Source organism: Cryptomeria japonica, chromosome 8, assembly GCF_030272615.1.
Source record: "Cryptomeria japonica chromosome 8, Sugi_1.0, whole genome shotgun sequence".
Classification (NCBI taxonomy): Eukaryota; Viridiplantae; Streptophyta; class Pinopsida; order Cupressales; family Cupressaceae; genus Cryptomeria; species Cryptomeria japonica.
In genome coordinates, this window is record NC_081412.1 from 375418075 (window position 1) to 375441347 (window position 23273).

The following is a 23273-nucleotide window of genomic DNA, read 5'->3' on the forward strand; positions in this document are numbered from 1 at the left end:
TTCATTTCTCAATGCTTTCAATTATCATGCCTTATCAGAAATAGTTAAATAGTTAATCCAATCAACCATAAGATCATAACCAAAAAAATATTCACCACATGACACAAGTATTTATACATGGAAAACCCAAATAGGCAAAAACCGCGGTGAGATGGGACTCACAAGATAATATATGAAATCTTATGAAGTTTGCCCTGTTAGGAGCCAAGCCTGTTAAAGCTTTTACAAAAGTCCTGTTAAGAACTGATCCTATTAGGAATCACCTGGTTAAGGGATTGACTACAAATGCCTTATTAGAAGCAAATACCCTATAAGGAGTAACCTCAGTAGAGGATTTGAAAATCCAATTTAATGGACCACCTTGTTAGAGGATTTAATAAGTAACCAAGCTTGTTAGAGGTTACCCGGTTAGGGGATTTCAATTATGTTGTAATTGTTAGAAAACAACAGGAGTTTCTTGATCTCTCTGAATAGCACTACACTTGCTTGATCAGATCCATTTAAGCTTCTATCTGCCTTTACTCAAACAACAAACTCATTCTCTGTTTCGACAATCACACACTCAACTAATTTATGTCAGCTCTTGCCAACACTAAATAAAACAACTTCATTGATCTTAAATACAAATCAATTAGGTCGATAACACAACAAAAATCTAATCTTCTCATCAAGATTACAAACAAGTTGGTACAAGCATGACCGTTGGATTTCATAGCAATCTCTACACATTAATCAAGAAAACCTCAACCACTCCTTGATTACCACTTCATTGAGCTTAGTAACTCATCACACGCTTTGCATTAGATGCAATACACTTTTCTCATTCCCTAGACAAACAATCGCGCCAAATTTTTTTGATATTGTCTTCATACAATGACCTTACGTGTCACCATCATTACCGCTCAACATCAAATAATAAACCAACATAACCAATTCAACAACCTTAATTGGTTAGGGTTTAACAAAAACAACTGGTAGGGTTTACCGGTTACATAACATAGAAAGGGTTTAACCTTTTACTTCGATTACCAGTTGAACTCACAAACTTACATACCGGTTTACAATATCCTTCACAAAGTTCTTCCTACCGGTTACAAGACAATATAAAAAATAACAACAATATGAGCAATATCATTACAGGTTCAATTGACATCAATGACAACATAACATATCATTAATACAATCTTCATGCAAATGCCAACACTGATATCCCTGGTATGTCATTAGTCCCCTATGATGATGATGATGATGATGAGCCTGATACTATAAGATCAACTTAAATAAATTAGTCTAATCTTTTTGAAAAGATTCTTGAATTAGAAAATAAGCTGAAAGAATTAGAAAATCAATCAGTTGGGCAACAAAAGGATATAGTTAGCTTAGTGCTAACTCATTTGAATGAGAAAGTTGATAGCAGGTTCAATAGTGTCCATTCCTTATAATCTTTTCTTTTCAATGTTATTCAAAAATTTAATGATGATAAAGAAGTGGAAATTCCTCTATTTACAAAATGGTTGCAAAGAGGAAATGAGCTCAGAATGATGTCCATGGCCTCTAAATTTCATGTCGAGAAACCACATGCACTCCAACCAACATATGTGTTGGTAAAACCAATGCAGGAAGCCCAAATTTTGCTAGAGAATATAGAAAGAAAAGTAAGGGGTTTGATGAAGAGTTTCAGTGAATTGGAACAAACTCTTTTGCCAAATATTGAAGATAGAGAAGGGGCAGTCAAGCCTTTACAATTTTGGAAGGAAGAGGCAGAAAGAGACATTAGTACTTAGGTAGAACTGATATGTGAAGGGATACATATAGATATGATGGAGGATAGCATGGATAAAATAATTGCTACAAGATTATTTTTTGAAACTTTTGAAAGAGAGGCAAACCATGTAGTCATTAAATACAATCAATACAGGGAAAAAGATGATGAATTCATGAATTTTAATTGGCCATTCGATGAAGACTATAGTGTGTGGAGTAGCGTGTATCTAAATGATGAATAAAGGTTGTAAACAGTTTGCATAACTGTTTTTGTCTTCTAGTGGAAAATATTATTTGAACCTATATAACAGAAATGATGGTAATTTTTATCACGAGTTTTAAAGAAGGCGACTGTATACTTTGATCCTGTATAAGCGAGTTTGAAGATGAATGTTTGTATAATAGAATGCAGTTGTGTGTAATCATTCTAAGATGATAGGTGTTCCTCTAGCCTAAAGCTTGTTTTCTCCCTTGATTTTTATAAAAGGGAATTCAGGGCTATGAGATGGGGTTTGGAATTTTGGTCCCTTGAGTGTTTTGAATTTTTGTTTCCAAATAGTAAAGTCTAGGTGAAACAAAAAGTTGTAAAAGGTTATTTTACAAATCAAAATAGAAGGAGTCTTGTGTCTGTAATTTTGCAGGTTCTTGAAGGAGTTATGCATGAATTGTATTCTTATAGAGATAGCCAAATTATTCAATAGATATATAATTCAAATCCACTTCTCTCCAATGTATTGTTCTATCATGTTTTGAATGCATACTATCAAGGATTTTATCATTCATTGTACTATTGTGGTGTATGCATTTTTTGTTCAGGCTTTGGTCTAAGGGGCTAATTAAATGCTAGAATAAAATTGCAGAGTGATAGGGATATTAGGGATTTTGATAAGTAGTTCTGGGTTGGGATTGTAAATATGATGTATTGTAAGGCAATATTATCTTAGGTTATATGTTGTTAGATAAATTATATCGAAAATATAGTTTAATGTAGTATAAATTCATGTACCCAATGGAATAAGGAACTAATCATAGCTAAGTGAATACCTTGGTATTGATTTATTGTTTGGAATCACCACTGGTTTGCTATAAATTGTTGAATATTAGAATATTTTCATTTAAATGAATGTTGTCATGTGTTTTAATCATCTCATGCTCCAAACTAGTTGAGGATCAGTAAGGAATTTTCCATTACTGAGCATTATCCCTTTTTGTTGAGTCTTTATATGAGATTATCTGCTTTGTTTCATGTATAGTTTGTGAGTGTGGCATAGAAATCACAAATTGGTATGAGGATCACCCTCGCTGGTTTTGCAGAGCCTAAAGTGCAAAAGGATCTCGCATCCTTGTTATTGTTGGTCCAAGTCGAAAGAATATTAACAGTTGGAAGTGGCTTTCCATAGATATTTTAGAAGAAAACAACTTGGTCTCTGCCTTGTGTCAGTGTAAACTCATTTATTTTGGGAACCAATAAAAAATGGTGACTTTTCTGGGGATATGAATGGTAAATAGTCTTTGGTTAAAGAGGTTTTGTTTCAAAATATAGTTGAGGTTTTCATAGTATCTCTATGATTTGATGGTTGATCCCGCAATTTTCTCTTTTTGGTTCATGTTTTCCTGTGAAAAAGGTATTTTACATTTTTGTGAGAAAGATATTCCAGTTTGTGAACAAGGTTTATAGATTTCTTTCAAGTATTATCAAGCAATATATTATTTGATATCCCAAAGAAATTTGGGTGGCGACTCTGAGGTTTTTACGCCAATGCATATATTTTTTAATAATTCTAAAAAATCTTTGAAGGAATTTGCTACTATGAGTAAAGAAAAGAACACCAGAGGTTACATGAGGCTACATCCTGAAGAAAAGTTGGAAGAGCTTCATGGATCTCTGTAGAGACAAGGAACAAGAAGAAATGCAAATACAAGCACTGCTCCCTCATCATGGAATCCTAAGCACAAGAATGCAAGTAAGTCATAGTTAAATCCTTTTCCTAAGGTTCATGCATCATCTTCTAAAAGTTCTGAATCAGATAGTTTAGGATTTTTCAATTATTTATTTGATACACCTGCTCAAGAAGAAATGCAACCACAAAGAAAATAATGTACTCAAGTTCAGTAATCAGAAAAGACAAGAGGTCAGAGTAGAAGTAGGTTTCATCAAAGCAAAAATACTATTGGTGTACCTCCTCATCCAGGTCTCACAAAAAAAATTTCTCATGGTTATGAGTCAGTACGAGAGCAAGATAATGTGAACTTGATTGATTTAGATGATACTTTCGGATCTAAGATAGCTTTACCAGATCCAAAAGTTTTTTTTGGAGATATAGATACATTGAGAAGAGAACTACATGAACATATAGATTTAAGAAGTAAAAGAGAAAAGGAAAAGGAATCTGAAGTTATTAGAGCTATGATAGAGAGAGATGGTCTGATAAGACAATTAGCAACACTCAAAGCCTTGGCTCAAGAAAATGATAAGCCTAGTATTGAGGGCCTTGTTTTAAGAGAGATTTTAGATAAGAAATCTGAAATAGTCATAAAGGAAAAGGTTAAGAGTAATATGGATAACCAGAGGTTAGTAGATCTTAGTCAGCCAAGTATTTAGGTTCCTAAATTAGACCTGCATAAAGGAAAATAGAAGATATATGATGTTTAGATAGATGATAGAAAATCTTTGACTGTCCCAGATCTAAGTCTAAAGTTATCCCAAATTGACATTGAGCTAGAAACAACCAGAATAGAAAATGAAACTCTTGCAAAAGAGTTGAAGAGAGTTGAAATGGAAGCCTCAAAAGCAGAGATGAAAAGGAAAATTGATTTCCTTAAGTTGTCAACATTAAACAGTGTTTCATTCATTGTTGGCCCATCCAAAACTCGGGTTATTTCTGCTACAACACCAAATGTCATTGCGAATGTCCCAGCCCAAAATGACCAAGATACTCAGAGCATTGGAATTCCATTTATTGGATAGAAAAGTCAAACAACTACTCAGAATAGTATTCAACCTCAATTTTCTAAAAAAATTAATACAGTTGTAGAGGTTAGCACCAAAACAGACACTATTGCAGCTAATACCACAACAAATGTTGCAAGATGAGCTACAGCAAGGCAATTTCAAAGAAGACCTATTCACCTAGAGAGATATAGGCAATTACATTTTGATGGGATCCCAAGATGTCCCAATGTTATCCCAAATGACTTAAGGGATAAATTTAGTAAATTTGTAGGAAATAATGTTATAACTAGTGAAGAACACCTAAGGGAATTCATTGATAAGTTGAATGACTATGAGGTGGACCATGAGGATGTGGTTATGAAATTATTTGTGCAATTTCTGACAGAGGATGCCAGGGATTGGTATAAAGGATTGCCAACTGCAAGTATTAGTTCCTGGGATGAATTTGAGAGATTTTTTAAGGAGCAGTATGGTGACAAAACAAATCCCAACTTCATGTTAAATGAGTTAAAAAACATTAAGAAATCACTGAATGAGCATGTGTCTAATTTCAATATGAGATTTCAAAAAGCTATGCATAAGTTGTTTCAAGTTTTAAGGTTGGAAGATAATGTTTGTCTAACCACATATATGAATGTATTTGATGCAAAAATGGCATATATCCTCAAAGATAAGGATCCTCAAACTCTGAGAGATGCATTTAGCATAGCTATAAATGTTGAAGGAAATAGAAGAGCTTCAGGTAAGCTTGGAAGGAGAGAGGATCCTATATTTTCTAAAAATACCAAAGATAAAATTGAAAAGTCTTTAGGCACAAAACCTAAAGAAGAAGAAAGATGGGATAAGGTGCTTAATATCTTGAAGGATTTGAAATTGACTATGGCAAAAAATGATAAGAGTTCTATACCAGAAAAGCCACAGTTTAATAAATTTAATAGACACCCAGATTGCAAGATTATCCTTATAATACAAATTGGAAGGATGGAAAGCCTTTCCAGTAGCAAAAGGGTAAACAGGAACATCAAACTCCTGACCCATTGTAGAAACATATAGTGAACATGGTGGATGATACTCCTTGGTGTGTTGCTTGCCAATCACCCCACTCACCTGAATATTATGTTGTAGCACAATTTATTTCTGCTAAGGATGAGACACATGAAGAAGAGGAAGAAACCTTTGAAGGTGACAATATTGATTGTCTTATGATTTCTTCTTGTCTTGGAGAAGAATAATATTCTTCTGACATTGAGACTCTGGAATTTTATATAGATAATCAAAGGCAAATAAATGAAACATATTATCAATAAGTTTTTTCTGATGAAGAATTATCTGTTGATGACCGAATGTGTAATGTTGAACAAGGTGAGAGTTTTGTGTCCTTGAGAAGACCCTCAAATGAAGAAATTGCCAAAATAATAGTTGCTATGGTAGCTTAGGTAAAAAGCAACTATCAATTGAGAAACATGATTGTGGGTGAAGACCAGGGCAAGCCTTTAGGTTTATTTGTCAAAGAGTTAAAAAATAAAGGCAAAGAGGTCAAGGAGGATGAATCTGGGAAATATGAAATCAAAATTAAAGAGGTCAAGAGGAAGGAGTGGGCTAAGAAAGCAGAGGTTGTGAAACCTATTGAAAAAACTTCTCCACTTACGATGAAAGCAAAGATGATTTGAAAAATCTGCTTCGCCCACTGAAGGAGACTTACAGAAAACACAAAACATTGAAGGCAACAAACCAAATAAATATGAAGAACAATTAGGTATGTCACTTGAATTACCAAATTACACACCCGTGGATATGCTTTAGTTGCTTTCTCATATTACAGTTAAGGTTCCTTTGCAAGAGATGTTAAGAATTGAAGAGCATAGGAAAAAAGCCATGGCTTGAGTCAAAGGTGTTTCTCATTCTGTTGAAATTGAAAATAAGAATGTATCTCATAATGTAAAGGAACGAATGATTAAAATAAAACAAAGGATAAAGAGTTAGAGGGAATGGTTTCTCAGTTTCCCCAAATTTATCTTGAAGATACAGTTGGTGAGAGCCCTAACAATGTAGACCCTTTCTTTCTAAGTGTTATTATAAATGGAAGTCTTGAAGAATTGTATGATTGATTTTGGGGCCTCAAATAATGTCATGCCGATAAAGATAATGCAGTCCATGGGTTTCAAGGTAGATACTCCTCACGAAAGATGTTGTGTTATGGATTCAAGAGAAGTGCTTGTGATAGGAACTATAAAGGAACTACCTTATAAACTTGTTGCTTTCCCTGAGACAAAATTAATTATGAGTGTCCTAGTTGTAGATATTCCACCACATTAAGGGATGTTATTGTCAATAAAATGGAGTGCCTCTATGGGTGGAATTTTGCAATGTGACATGTCTTATGATACCTTTTGCATTGATGGTAAAAATGTAAAGTTTAAAAGAGAATCTAGGGTACCATATATGATGGTAAATATAATACAATCTGATGAAGATATGACTTGTTTTATAGACACAGGGATAAATGCATTTAGGGTTGAAGACTCTCCATAGAAGAAAAGGAAAAACCTACATTATTGAATGAACAAGTAGAAAAATCATCAAGAGAGATAATTTGTGGACCATTTATTTCGATGGAGCCAGTTCCAAGTAGGGCTCAGGAGTGGGTGTGTTATTCATATCACCCCATGGAGAAACTTTAAATTTTCTTTTACTTTGGCCTTTGCATGTACAAATAATGTAGAAGAATATGAAGCATTGCTTCTTGGTTTGAGACTATCTAAAAAACATGGGATAAAGAATCTCAAGGTTGTTGGAGAATCTAAGTTAGTCATATCCCAAATCAAATCTAAATATGCATAAAAAAACAAAAGGCTAAATCAGTATAAAAATGCTTTATGGGTCCAAATTGAGAATTTGATGCATTTGGTATTGAATGGAAAGAAATGAGTCATAACAGAATGGATGATCTCTTGAAAAATATAGCTCTAAGGCCAGAGGACATTACTTTTGCTAGAATCTCAGAGATTGAGATTCAGACAAGGCCTTCAATCCTTGAAAATATTTGAAAGCTGGTAATTTTTTAATGATGATGATGATATTTTAAGGTTTCTACATTGTGTAGATGAATATGAAAATCAGGAAATTGATTTTAGTGTCTTTGTACAGACAGAGAATGACAAGGAAACAATCTTTGGGAAGGAAGTGATTCAAATGAAGACAAACAAAATTCTTAGAGGTTTGGTTGTTTTAGAGAGGGTGTTTGATAGTCAAGATAAGGCTAAGGTTGTTACTACTACCTAGCACCTGAAGATTTAGAAGAAGTTAACCTTGGGATAGAAGGAGCCCCAAGGAAGGTATATGTTGGAAAGAAAATGTCACCTAGGGTTAGGAAAATACTAATTGGTTTATTGAGAAAATATAAGCATGTTTTTTCTTGGTCGTATGATGACTTGAAGGCTTACAGGGAAGATTTATTTCAACATGAGATTCCTTTGAAAGAAAATGCCAAGCCTTTTAGACAAAAACATAAGCCTATTAATCCAACATTGGCACCTAAAATGCAAGAGGAGCTAGTCAAGCTAAGAGATGCTAGGATTATAAGAACTATTAGACATTCATCATGGGTGTCTAGCTCAATACCAATAAGAAAAAAGAATGGAGATATTATTTTATGTGTTGATTTTAGAAATCTGAATATATCTTCATTAAAAGAAACTATCCATTGCCCAATATGGAAGTAATGTTGCAGAGGGTAACAGGCTATGGGATTTTGTCCACGATGGATGGATTTTTGGGTTACAACCAAGCAATGCTTAAAGAATCAAAACAATACAAAACAACATTCACTACACCTTGGGGAACCTATATTTATATAAGAATGCCTTTTGCTTTAACAAATGCAGGAGTGACATTTCAAAGAGCTATGGATGTTGTATTTTATGATATTATAAATGTGTTCCTAGTAGTATATCAAGATGATCTAACAACTTATTCCAAAAAGGAAAGTGATCACTATGGTCACCTTGAAAAAATATTTGATAGAGTTGTTGAATATGGGATATCCCTAAACCCAAAAAAGTGTTCTTTTGGGGTAACTGAAGGTAAGTTGCTGGGTCACATCATTTCAAAAGATGGTGTGATAATTGACCCAGAGAGGGTAGTAGCAATTGACAAAGTCCCTCAGCCCATAACAGTGAAAGGTATCCAATCTTTCTTTAGGCAGATTAGTTTTTTAAGAAGGTTTGTCACTAACTTTGTTGAAACTAGTAGGCCTATATCCAATATGTTAAAGAAATATGCAAAGATAGAATGGAATGAGGAGCTATTCAAGGCATTCTAGGAGATCAAATGAGATATTAAAAATGCACCTGTTCTTAAAACACCTGATTATAGAAAACCTATGCAGATATTTTCATTTGCATTTTTTCATACTGTTGTTGTTGTATTGTTGCAAAATAATTTAGAAGGTTTTGAACAATCTATAGCATTTTTTAGTAAATCTTTGCAAGATGCAAAGCTAAAATATGATTTAAATGAAAAGAAAGCTTATGCACTAGTGAAGGTTGTTAAAGATTTTAGGAGTAACTTGATGGTTGCAACAATGGTTGCATATGTGCCTAGTGCTCCAATTAAAGATATTTTCACACAATAGGAAGTATCTAGAAGAAGATGTCGATGGATAAATAGGATCCAAGAATTCAACATTGATATCCAAATCACTAAGTTAGTGAGAGGACAAGGATTGGCAAAGTTGATGGCCCAGAGTAATTTGGATGCCAATCAAATAAATATTGTGGAAGAAAAGCACAGATCTTGTATCTGTGATATAGATGGTTGCAAATGGTATGATGATATCATATATTATTTGTAGAGGATGAAATATCCATAAGACATGACTAATAATAAAATAAGGGAATCAAAATTAAATACTATCAAATATGCCATTGTTAAGGGGAAACTTTGGTGGAGGAACAATGATGGTGTCATGTTAAAGTGTGTTGACCAGAATCAAGATTAGAAGTTGCTATCTGAATTGCATAGTGGAGTTTGTGGAGGGCATTATATGGCCAAAACAACTATACACAAAATATTAAGGGTTGGGTTTTGGTGGCCAACATTTTTTAAGGATGCACACCATCTAGTCAAGAAATGTGATCCATGCCAAAGATTTTCAAGAAAATTGAAATTTTCAGAAAATCTACCATTAAGACCTGTGAATGTGCAAGCTCCATTCCAGTAGTGGGGTATAGATTTTATTGGAGAGATAGCATGCAAGTCTAGTAGAGGTCATTCTTGGATTTTAGTGGCTACTGAATATTTCAATAAGTGGGTTGAAGCTATACCCACTAGAAAAGAAACAATTAAGTTGGTAAATGATTTCCTTACAGATAATATATTGACCAGATTTGGATGTCCAGAGAGGGTAGTCTTTGATAATGCCATGAGTTTTAGGTCAAAAGAATATGAAAACTTCTGCAACAAATATGGTATCTAGATCTCCTATTCATCACCGTACCACCCATAAGGAAATGGGCAAGTTGAATCTTGAAACTAAAGTTTGATGAAGATCATTAAAAGAATCCTAGAAAAGAATAAAAAAGCTTGGGATTCAAAGTTGAGATTAGCGGTTTGCACAGACAGGGTAACAATCAAGAAAGCAATTGGATGTGCACCTTTTGATTTGGTGTATGGTATGCATGCAAGGTTACCCCAAAACAATCTTATGGAGATGTATAAGTTTGTCCAAACTTATAACAATGATATAGATGATGATATGCCATTGAGAATTGAGGCTTTAATGGAATTAGACGAAGCTAGAAGAGAAGCGAGTACTAGAAATATAAAGTTACAGATGCAGGTAAAAAACCTATATGATAAAAGAGCAACTGCAAGGATTTTTCAAGTTGATGATTTGGTTCTGATATGGAATGCCATAATAGAGGACAAGTGAAAACATGGCAAGTTTGATGCCATTTGGGTGGGCCCATATCTAATTCAAAGAAAATGGGAAGAAGATTCTTATATTCTCCAGGATATACATGGTGATACTCTTGAATTTCCTATTCATGGACAATTCTTGAAGCTCTTCTTTTTCTTGAATGTAGTTATGTTCCATGAGCATTAGTTAGGTTTTGTATATATTAGTGTAGTTTCCTTTCAGTTGAAGTTACCCTATCTAGGTAATTTCTTTTTGGTCTGCTCTGTAATTGGTCTGCTTCACCCAAAATTTCAGGTTTCGCATCTCATTACTATAAAATGGACGTCCCCAACCAGAGCAACTGATAGGACCTATAAATTATGTCTTTCAAAAATTTGGTCATTCTGGTTTTACTTTACCCTCTATCAAGTTTTTAGGGTTTAGGGGTTGTGACCTTTCTTGTTTAAGTCTTAGTATAAAGGAAAATCTTTGAGCCTTTTATATTCTATCATTACCTTTTTCTCACTTAAGGCCGAGGGTTCCATTCCGTTGGTGGGGCCATTTTGTTCCATAAGCATTGTTGTGTTAGACTAGTCTATGAAATGATTTTTGTAAAAATTGCATTAAATTTTCCTATAGTCAGTCTCCTATTAAATATTTGTGCCCGCGCTTATATTTTCCTAAGTCTAAAATTCCTAAGTATTTCAGGGGGTTGTTAAAGATAGGATAGATCTGATGATTTGCAATTCCCCATCGTCAAAAGTGCAAGGATGATAAAGACTGTGATGTCATGAGATGATGCCATGTATATTTAGCGGAAATGGTTGAACTAGCAGTTTGACTTTGCAAAATAATTGATGTTACTGGTTCCCAGTGATTAAAACCCAAGAAACTAAAAATGAATATTTTTGTACATGCTTATATCAAGTGGCAATGTTTTAATTGTGATCTGAGAAGTGATCGAGAGTTAGCATCCTTTGCCAAATACTTGGCTTAGTTAAGAGGTCAACAGAGAATAGATTCGATGGTTTATGTGGTCCCGCGATCAAAGATGCAAGGAGATTATGGACTGTAACATCACGAGATGATGCCACATGTCCAAGGTGAGGCAAGAAAAGTTGATGGTGGGGTCACTAAAGGTGGCGAAGCAAGGTGATGAGTTGGATGTGCCATGTCATGCCAGGGGTGGACCTTCTTGCAACTTTCGATAGTAACTGTCAAATTTAATGGTTTGGTCCATTGGATTTGCCAACTTCGAGGATGATCGACGACCAAGTTTTAAACTTTTTCAAATGCAAGTTAGGAGCCGTTGTTTCACTCATGCAAGTAGAATGTTGGATGAGACATTTGCGTTGTTTTCCAGGTAGTAATTAAAGACTCTTAAAAGGATTTTCTTCATTCACAAAAGATTTTATAGCAATCCAAAAGGTTTTCCTGCTACTGAAGAAGGTTGAAATGATTCTCTACAACACAAAATTGTCATCTTTCTGGTGAAAATCGAAGTAGTAAGTTTATCTAAGCCCCTTCATCTGTTCTTGAAACAAATTGATGTTATAAATTGTGCATGAAGTTGTAAGAAAAGAATTGAATTTGTTCTAGGGTTAGGATCTAGACAAAGAGTAGTGAAATTTGTTTGAATTACTCTTGTAATTTAAAAATCTTGTATTGGCCCTAGTATTTTCTTCCTAAATTTGGAGTTATAGTATAAAACCTTTGCTGCAAAAGATGGCTCCCTCACATAAACATTTAGGACAAATGGATTATATGAAAATAAATCTATATGATGATTTCTTGGATCAAATGAAGCCCTCAACAAATGATAAACATCAGGGGCAGAGATTTGTGAGTGGAAAAACCCTAGGGGAAGGGTTAACTGATAAATCATTCCGCTTGGCGGATGCTAATATACCGATGACTGGGTTAGAAATATTCAAATTGTGGTATGGACAAAGGAAATTTCATTCCCCATTATCTAGTCCTTGGCAGTATGATTTGGGTAAGTTGGTAGTGCCAGGTGTTTTCATGAACGTCAACCTACTCAAAGCTGTTGCAAACAGATATGACCCTTTTCAAGGGTTATTAGGAGAAATGATGGAGAAATTCTATTAACCATTAGAAGGGAAGAGTTCCAAGAGATTTTTGATCTATATGAACCATCTCTGATCCTGGTGCATATAGATTTGAATGAGTAAAAGGTAGAATATTACAAGATGAGGGAATTCATTAGAAAGAATTTCCTTCTGATGCATTTGGCCAGAGTAGGGAATACAACATACCATATCGGTCCTAGCTTAGAGGAGCCATTCCCAATTGGCGCTTTTGCTCCCTATTTTCAAGCTACTTTCTTCACTCTGCATCAAATATTGGGTTTTAATCTAATTACAGTGATGCCACCTAATTTTATGTACATGGCTATGTAAATACAACATCCAGATTATATAGTGGTCTTCGACTTTTCCCCTTACCTTGAGGAAAAGATTCATGAGGGGTTGCTAGACAATAAGAATCAAGTAGCTAGTTCTAAATTCTCCTAGTATTCTTTAATCATGTATATGTTCCATTTTAGGAATGCAGATTACTTTGAGGGTACCATGAACCTCAAAGGGACAATTGATAACCAAGATATTCCAGTACAGCTCTGGAGCAAAGATATGTCTTGGGATTGACAGGAGACCAACTTTGTAAGATTTGATAACAGTTTTGCTTCTAGGTTGAGGAAAATGTTGACAATAAATCCACCAAGGATTCCCAAGGAATTACATAATTTTGTGAGACCCAAAGAGAGGTTACCACTTATCATGATTGAACATAATTGGGGGGATTTTATCCCTTACTCTGTAAGTAGTGTTATCAGGATCTACGGTTTCTCCAGACAACCACATGTATTGCCCTTCAACATTCCTCTGAGAATGGGTTTTGTTGAGGTGATGTGGCAAATAGGATGCATCCAAGATAAGGATTTAAAAGGAAAGGGAAAAGGAACAATTTTCCCAGATTACACTATCATCCCTTATTTTGTAATTTTGAAAGGAGGATATGAGCCTTTTGATAAATTCTTTGCTCCATATCATTTGGGGGTGAGTATAGCTAGACACATTGATCCCGAGGGGTTCTACAATACTTTAAAAACATGAATAAAAGAAAGTATGTTTCCCCATGAGCATAAATTTCCTAAGGACTTAATTAGGAATAAATTTGATTCCATGACTTAGGAATGCAAAAAAGAGAAGTGGATAATCTTTAGAAAATTATGGGCTGCTATCTAAAAGATGGATCTAAAATATGACCCATTAAAGGATTTTCCCCATTCTGTGCCAGGATCGATTTTGTTACGAACAATTTCAATGAGTTGAAGAATATTTTAAAGGAGAAGATAGCCAAACTTGAAGAAGTTCATGGCTGACAACAATCAAGCTTGCAACCTCCTTTATCTCAGAGAGCAGGTGGCATGGTAGAAAGGAGGCCTATTCAAGAATCTTCTCACACAAGAGCAAGAGAAGAAATGAGTGATGAAGAGGATAGTAGCAATGACAGTGGAAGGTTAATAAGGAGAAAGGGTAAGAAGATGATGAGTGCAGAGCCTTTCCCTAAGATAAAAACTAAGCCTCTTCAAGGAATCAAGATCATTGATCTTGAAGATTCAGATAGAAGTCCTTCGCCATCAGCTATATCTTTTTCTCTAGTAAGGCATGGTGAAGAAAAAATGGAGGAAGACATGTTCATTGCAACAAGTGCAGAAATGCAATTTGGTGTTCTTGCCTTGCCTCCTAATTTGGAGTTGGATCTCACTCCTTTGGATATCCATGGTAAAGCCTTCAAAGATGCAAGAAAGGAGGCATGTGATAAGTTGCTTGAAGATGATGCTTTTATGAGGAGCCCAACCTTTTTGTAGCTAGTATGGAAGATGAAGGTTGAGGAGTACAAAAGAAGAATTGCTGAGAAGAAGGCCCAAAGGCCAAATAGATCAGATCAAGAGAACCAAGAAGAAGTAGAGAATGAGATGAGGGAAGAAATTAAGGAAATCACTACTGATGAGGGAAGGAAGATTATAAGTTAGGTTGGAGTCTTGATCTTTCCAGAATGGGACATAGTAGATGCAGTGGCATTTGATACAATCAAAAAGTCAAAGGGTTAGCCTTTCAATTCAGAAGAAGAAGCAAGGCTAGCATTAAAAGGATCATAGTTTGTGGATGATTATGCAACCTTGGCAAAATGGGCACTAGAGGAAGGACCTAGGAAGCCTAACATTAGTGATTTATACCCAAATTTGAGGGGAAGCTTAATTATAAAAAGAGCATCTGACACATGAAGTGTAGATGCTACAAATTTAAATGTTGATGTTGCTAAACTAGCACATGAGAGTGCAAAAAGAGAAGATTTAGCGAAGGCAGAGCTGATAAGAAAGTTTGAAAAGATTTTTAATGATTATAATGCATCTCAGAAAATGTGTGTGGAGTTGCAAACAAGAGCGAAACTCCTTGAGTAGGGACAAATAAAGGTTTCATGTCTTGCACTTACAGGGCCATCTGAGCCATCAACATCTAGGTCACCACCTATGGTCCAGGGAGGAGAAGCAGTTCAACTTGATGCAAATGCTGATATCCCTGGTATGTCATTAGTCCCCTATGATGATGATGATGAGCCTGATACTACAAGATCAACTGAACCAAATTAGTCTCAGCTTTTAGAAAAGATTGTTGAATTAGAAAATAAGCTGAAAGAGTCATAAAATCAATCAACTAGGCAACAAAAGGATATAGTTAGCTCAGTGGTAACTCATTTGAATGTGAAAGTTGATAGCAGGTTAAATAGTATCCATACCTTATATTCTTTTCTTTTTAATGTTATTAAAAAATTTAATGATGATAAAGCAGTCGCAATTCCTCTATTTACAAAATAGTTGCAAAGAGGAAATAAGCTCAGAATGATGTCCATGGCCTCTACATTTCATGCCGAAAGACCACATGCACTCCAACCAACATATTTGTTGGTAAAATCAATGTAGGAAGCCCAAGTCTAGCCAAAGAATATAGAAAGAAAGGTAAGGGAATTGATGAAGAGTTTCAATGAATTGGAACAAACTCTTTTGCCAGATATTGAGGATAGAGAAGGGGCAGTCAAGCCTTTACAATTTTGGAAGGAAGAGGCAGAAAGAGTCACCAGTACTCAAGTAGAAACGATATGTGAAGGGATAAATATGGATATTTTGGAGGATAGCATAGATAAAATAATTGCTACAGGATTATTTTTTGAAGCTTTTGAAAGAGAGGCAAACCAAGTAGCCATTAAATATATTCCATATAGGGCAAAAGCTGATGAAGTCATGACTTTTAATTGGCCACCTGATGAATTCTATAGTGCGTGGAGTAGCATGTATCTAAATGATGAATAAAGGTTGAAAACAGTTTGCATAACTATCTTTGTCTTCTAGTGGTAGATATTTTTTGAACCCATAGAACAAAAATGATGGTAATTTTCATCATGAGTTTTCAAGAAGGTGACTACATACTTTGATCCTGCATAAGCAAGTTCGAGGATGAATGTTTGTATAATAGAATGCAATTGTGTGTAATCATTATGAGATGACAGGTGTCTCCTCTAGCCTGAAGCTTGTTTGCTCCCTTTTTTTTAATAAAAGGGAATTCAGGGCTATGAGATGAGGTTCGGATTTTTGGTCCCTTGAGTGTTCCAAATTTTTGTTTCCAAATAGAAAAGTCTAGGTGAAACAAAAAGTTTTAAAAGGTTATTTTACATAGCAAAATAGAAGGAGTTTTGTGTCTATAATTTTGTAGGTTCTTGAAGGAGTTATGTATGAATTGTATTCTGACAGAGAGCTGAATTATTCAATAGATATATAATTCAAACCCACTTCTCTCTAGTGTATTGTTCTATCACGTTTTGAATGCATATTATCAAGGATTTTATCATTCATTGCACTATTGTGGTGTGTGCATTTTTTGTTCATGCTTTGGTCTAAGGGGCTAATTAAATACTAGAATAAAATTGTAGAGTGATAGACATATTTGCAGGGATTTTGATAAGTAGTTTTGGGTTGGGATTGCAAATATGATGTATTTCAAGGGAATATTATCTTAGGTTATATGCTGCTAGATAATTTCTGTCAAAAATATAGTTTAATGCAGTATGAATTCATGTACCCAATGGAATAAGGCACCGATTATAGCTAAGTGAATGCCTTGGTATTGATTTACTGTTCAAAATCACCACTAGTTTTCTATAACCTGTTTAATATCAGAATATTTTCATTTACATGAATATTGTCATATGTTTTAATCATCTCATGCTCTAAACTGGTTGAGGATCATTGATCAATTTGTCATTCCTGAGCATTCTCCCTTTTTGTTGAGTCTTTATATGCGATTATCTACTTTGTTTCATGTATAATTTATGAGTATGGCTTAAAAATCACAAATTAGTATGGGGATCACCGTCCTTGGTTTTGCAGAGCCTAAAGTGTAGAAGGGTTTTGCATCCTTGTTATTGTTGGTCCAAGTCTGAAGAATATTAACAATTGGAAGTGGCTTTCCATAGATATTTTAGAAGAAAACAACTTGGTCTTTTCCTTGTGTCAGTGTAAACCCGTTTATTCTGGGACTCAACAAGGTTTTTGACAAAGGATCATGGTAGTATTTGGGATGTGGTGATACCTCAAGTAGAGTATGCCTATAATGATTCAACAAATACAAGTACAGGTCTGAGTCCTTTTGAGATCGTGCATGGTAGTTATCCAAGAGAAGTTTTTCAATTGAGAGATGTCCAGGGGTTGGACATGCTGATAAATTTGCAGAGGCTATGAAAGAGGTGCACCAACAAGTTAGGGATACATTACAATAGAACAACCAAAAGGCTAAAGCAAGAGTGGATCAGAGAAGGAGAGATGTGCAGTACCAAGTGAGTGACAAGGTCATGGTTCATCTTAGCAAGGATAGGTTGCCCAAGGGAAGCCATAGCAAGTTGATGATGAGAAGGATTTGACCTTGTAAAATTTTGGATAAATATGATCCTAGTGTAAACAAAATTGAACTCCCTGATGATATTTCTATTCCACCTATATTTAATGTGTCTGATCTAACATTGTATGGGATTTCTACTATAGGAGAATGTGGAGGTGAATCTATTCAGGAAAGTGAAGAATGGATACAACACTTACCACCTAAGGAGTCACCTAAGATGGAGTGCATTTTGGATAGCAAGGAAGCCAAGAAAATAAGGAACAAGACCTATTTTGAGCACTTAGTTAAATGATAGGGCCTTCCCGACTTAGAAGCTACCTAGATGCTAGAGGAAGATATCAAAAAGTAGGGTGGTGATTTGAGCAGTTGGTCTCTAAGATGACTTGAGACAAATTTCACCGGGGAAGCATGGTGCAGGAGAAACTACCTATGAAGACATGAACCAAGAGAAAGATGATTTTCTATTAGCCTAGAAGGAATGTAATAAGACCCTATGGGTCCTTTTTGTAATTCAATGTCCTAGGAGTGTGACAAGTTTGTCCATGTTTGGGTCAAATTGTCATCTAGGGTCTGGTAGAGGAAATTGAGTCAATAAGGATCATAATGGTCTAAATTGATGGATCATGTGACAACAAGTATATTTCAGTCATTTTTGATGTTTTAGAATCAAATGTAATAATTTTGGGGGACTATGATAGTCTGGAATCTAAGCTGGTTAAATTATGAAAAAGTTGTCATATTGCCAATTTGTTGTCATGACAATTTTTAGCTTTTGTAAGTTGTGATTCTCGAATAGCCAGTTCAGTTTGAAAAAAAGTTGGAGGAGGTTGTGGTCATTTGGGAGATACCTTTAAAGGCCCCAAACACTAAAGGATTTAAGTTGGTTGATTTGGAAAGGAAATTAAAGCATCAAGAACTATTGGAAACTCAGAAAAATCGTCTAATTTCTGTTGATTGCATACTGAAGGTGGATTGGCAAGAACTCTCATGGCATAGTTCCTGTAACTAGATCATTTAAAAAAAAAAATTCTTTCAGTGTGAATTCTTGAAGTGATCGCTGTCCCATTCTACAAGCAAATCTGTACCAGGTAGCCTAAAACTCTTAAACCCCTAGGGTTTGACTACAATAATGGGTTTTGGCCTATCAATCCTTAAATGAACACTCTACCGTTATAGGAGATGATAGGCCACTGCATCATATGTTAGTTCCAAAATCCATTAAGAGGATACAACATGGCGAAGAGGATGGAGAACTAACCCTAGGTCTAGCATCTCTATGTGAGACCGATTTGATGAGTGCAGTACGAGAGAATTGAGTGATAGAGCACTGGAAAGGGGTTTGAATGTTGTAGAAGAGTACTTTGGAGGTTTACATAACATTTCATGGTCAGTGATGCTCACCCATTAGGAGAACCAAATCAGTTTGTAGAAGGCATTCAATCAAATAAGTCTAATAGCCCTATTAGGTTTATTAGTGCAGTATTGGTTGGGATATCTGCAAGTTGGTCCGGTATTGAAAAGTAAGATATTGTTGAGAAATCCCAAAAGGGTATCTAAAAATATAATTTTTTTGCCTATATCCTTAGGGTGTCAAAAGTTATCACCTGATTCCTTCAAATGGAGGCCCAATAGCATTCAGTTTTGTTTGTGGACGAGTGAGTCAAAATTGATGTTCCGGTAGATCTAACCCATGAAATACTATTTCATTTTTATTAAGGTGTTGTGAGAACACCCCTCCAAGTATCATTGTATTGAATTGGTCAAGTGGACCATTCAAACCCTAAGGCCTAGTAGTAGCCCACTCATGTATGCAAAGGTGTGGGTAGTCACACAAGAACTTGAGAAGTGTTAGTTATTTGTAGGTGGATATGGTGGAGCCTTTGGGTCTTCCAAGGTGTTGTTTGGTGTCATTGAACCATTACTTGACTTGGTGTTGTGTAAGGATCTTTGGAATGAGGGATTTTGGTTGAGTTTGTGAGCCTTAGAGGTTGGTTGGTTCAAGGTTATCCTTCTGGTCTATTGCCTCCTCATCAGATCTCAACATGTTTAGGTGGCATGACTTTAATAATATCAAGAGAAAGTGGGCTTGCAACATCAAAGGTTGACACACTAAACTTGGATTGACTCATAGAAGCAATTTGTTGTTGTAAGGAAGACACGGTTTGAACAAGATTGTTAATTGTCACTTTGGTAAAAGAATTGATATTAGACATAGTTGATTGAGAAGGTGGTGTGATGTTTTTGAAAGAAGGCATGGACTGAGAATAAGGTGGTGGGACATTATGATAAGTAGGCTGATAGGGAGCTTGACAGGGAAGTACTCACAAGGAAATTTGTTCAAAGAGGATCAATTTTTTTCCAAAGACTTATAGATTTTGTTGAATATGTTTATTCAATCTACTTTATTGTCATGATGGCAAATACTCCATGGTTTTCTTGCCTAGCAAACTCCCTTACTGGTGATGACTCTTTCCCATGCACAAAACTACTCAAAAAGCTTAACCCTTCCAACTACCCTTTCTCATGCTTGGCCCTTGGGGCCTTCAACCTTTAGTTTTAATGTGTACTAGGGGTCTTCCACATGGAAATGCAGGGGCAATAAGGTATTGCTCACCATTGAATGCTCATAATGTTGTTTGAGGTCTTCAACCCTTCACTAGCTCAAATTCACTAACAAGGCTCAATTACCCCCAAATGAGGCTTCTCTCTATCTAGGGTCCCAAGTAACACTTGTTGGACTGTTTAGGTTTGATCTTCCTCTTTTTTCTAAACCCCAAAGTTCACCTTTCCATCGTGTTCATGCATTTGGCAAAAACTGCCTTTTTTGTGTGTGTTATACAATAAGGCTATTAGCCCGTGGAGGCCTAATTGGCTCCTTTTTCCTCACCTAGCCCAACGATGGGAATTTCCTCCATGAAACTTGTTTGGAATGGTATGTAGAAGGTCTATGCTTGAGTATTTATCAGGTTTTGGGCTCCATAGGGAAGGTTTGTTGACTACCCACTATTTATGGCACAAAAGAAGGGTTTAGTAGGGTTTTCAAGATGAAAGGTTTGTTTTGCCAACTCCTTTTTGTATCAAGGCCTAATACTGATTGCGTAGGTCTGCCCCAACCTAGAGACCACTAACCAAGCCACTACCTCTTGACATTTTTCCAAACGCTTGGCACACTAACTGAAAATCAGAAAAACTGCCCCTGCGGCAGTCAATACACTGTTCTTTTACCAGTCAGCAACAATGCACCTTTGGACCTGCAAACATGAAGAGTTTGGAATTGGGAAAACACCTCATGGAGGTCTTAAAACATATTAAACACCTCCTATTACATTTCCTTTGAATTTCAAGGCTTGGATTATGCTCTTAAGCATTCCATGGGAATTTTGCCACATGCAATTCATGAAAACAGTGAATTCATTGTTTTATTACAAATGAGGAAGACTTAAGTAAAAGAAAATTAAACTAGCCATCCAAGAAGGTACTCAATTCTCTTGGCCAAATTTCTAGGCCCTTGTCACATCCATTTTCTCACCCAAATTGCTTTTGAGTGCAAACTTTGAGTTTTGTTCAAGCTACTAGCCAAATGACAAACACTTGCCTAGTATTCACTCAATTGCATATTCCACACATCTCTCTGGCACAAAATGGAAAATATGTACATTATATACACTTGAATCAACTTGGAAGAATCCATTGGAGGGATCCTAGACCTGGATCAACCAAGTTGACACATATTACAACTCCAAGCCCTTGGCAGGGCAGCAGGTACCTAGTTTACAAATATTTTTATACAAACGCCTTACAAATGGAAAAAAAAATGAAACAATGACATGGGAAGACTTATTACATCATCCAACTACCAAGAAGGTATAGTATGGATGAGAACAGCTACAGTACAGACTGCTCTTCAAAAGGAAGGAAAAACAGTCATAAAAGCCCAAAAAAACATGATTTAAATTAAGATGCTCTTGCAAATACAATCACAAACCCTTTCCAAGGAAAAGGGAGGCCTTATATAGTTTCTCTAGTTGGTTTCCACACCCTTGTATGGACAAGAGGCTTCAAAAATTACATTTTTCAAGAAAATGACAATTTTGACAACTTTCTTAGGCCTAATGACAACTTTTCTTGCTCCAAGATGCATTTTTCACAACCTAACCTCAAAAACTTGTCTAAACCACTTAGACATGCTTAAAAACACTAAAAAAACATGTTTCAATGCTCTTGAAACCATTAGGAGACCTTTTTGGCCATTTTTCACATTTTGGCCAAAAATTGTCAACTCAAGGCCTGAAATGCAAGATTTGATCTCTCAAACCCAAAATGAGATCAAAACCACTACAAATGACTCAAAACAACCTAAAAAAAAAAAAAACCTATCACAAGACTTTAAAAATATAAAAGCATAAAATACCCAAAAATGGGAGTTTGACTCAACTAGGTGCTCCTGCACCATAGGCATAGGTGATGATTGGGTAGGAAAAGGGACACTTAAAGGAGGAAAAAATTTATTGAAGGAATTGCCCCCTTTTGTCACATTGATTGGTTGAGGAATAATAGGAATAATTATGTAAGACATAGGTAAAGATGGAGGATTAAATGAAGAAGAGGGATTTCCCCCATGACTAACTATTGTAGGGATGACATTTTGAGTTGAAGTAGCCATGATGTTGGAGGTAAAAGTAGGAATACTATTCATAATAGTAGTCAAAGGAATAGAAGGATTGACTTTGACTTGTGTTGAAGGTTGTGAATAACCTAGGGGTTTAGCACAACTCTTGATAGGTATGACATTAGAATCAAAAATATGTGCAATGCCATGCAATATATCAATTCCATTCTTATCACTTTGAATCATGCACTTAAGGCCTTCAATTAATGGAAGAGCTTCACTATTAGGGTATTCTTGGGACATCCATTTTTGAAAGTTATCAAATTGATTGTCCAATGTGGAAAGTTGATCTATAGAGACCCTAGTTAAAGCTTCTTCCTCATCATGGGTTTCATTAATGGGGTAAATAGGCACATGATTAGGATGGGAAGAATTAGCACAATCCTCATTAAAGAAGTCACCTAGATTAGGCTCCATCTCCTCAGTAATTAAACCTTTAGAGGCCTTAATTCTAATGCTTCTTCAATTTGAAATTTTGAATTTGGAACAAAGCTTACAAAATTGATTAATGCAAAATTTAAGAAAATATTGATAAAATAATTTGAACTTTGTTGGAAGAAGAGGATGACACAATTTCCAAAAATGAAAGGAAATTGGAATTTTAAAATTAGGGCCAAGGGAATACCACTTAATTTTAAAATCAGAATTTTTAAAATCAAGACAGACTATAATTATCCTCTTAATTTTAAAATTTTTCTTGAAATTTGAAATATTGAATTTTGGAGGCATTTCTGATGCTAGAGGGATAAAAAATTGACAAAATCAACCAATCTTCTGGATTTAGGCTATTAAATATAGTCATAACGGTCTCCTGAAATTTGGAGAAAAAAGTCAAGGACTGTGGCAGGAATGCACTGTTGGCATATGGACACTTCAATGAGACATTGTGTGTGATTGAAGGTTTTGTCATTGATGGCAACCTTGCAATCCTATGGTACCGGCAAGACATTCTACCGGCAAAGCATTATTCAAGCAAGATAGTGCACCGACATCAGCAAGACCACTTTACATCGA